Source organism: Trichechus manatus, unplaced genomic scaffold (assembly GCF_000243295.1).
Source record: "Trichechus manatus latirostris isolate Lorelei unplaced genomic scaffold, TriManLat1.0 scaffold00222, whole genome shotgun sequence".
Lineage (NCBI taxonomy): Eukaryota > Metazoa > Chordata > Mammalia > Sirenia > Trichechidae > Trichechus > Trichechus manatus.
The window spans coordinates 321991-322333 of NW_004444158.1; the positions used below are offsets into that span (position 1 = coordinate 321991).

Below are 343 nucleotides of genomic sequence, written 5' to 3' on the forward strand. Positions count from 1 at the left end.
CTTAGGGTGGGCTTGGGGGAGGGGGCAAGAAAAAAAAATCCATACTACCTACCAAAAATTTAGACACATTCAATGATTCAGCATGCTTCCATTAGTGAAAACACATAATATCAACAAAAAATTCAAGCAAAAAATAATTGGGTCGCCAAAGAGTTAAAAATAGGACATAACTTTTATGTCTGTAAGATGAATACTGTAGGTTATTTGAATAGTTATTTTCAAAAAATGCTATGATAGTCCTTGCTTCAGCAGCACATATACTAAAATTGGAACAATACAGAGAAGATTAGCACGGCCCCTGCGCAAGGATGACATGCAAATTCGTGAAGCGTTCCATATTTTT

General features: G+C 35.6%; 1 non-coding gene across 1 annotated transcript; it reads left to right on the forward strand.

Annotated features, from left to right (window-relative positions):
* Positions 1 to 240: 240 nt before the first annotated feature.
* Positions 241 to 343, forward strand: LOC111822876 (U6 spliceosomal RNA). Its single transcript, XR_002825965.1, has one exon. It is a non-coding gene; the product is annotated as a U6 spliceosomal RNA (small nuclear RNA).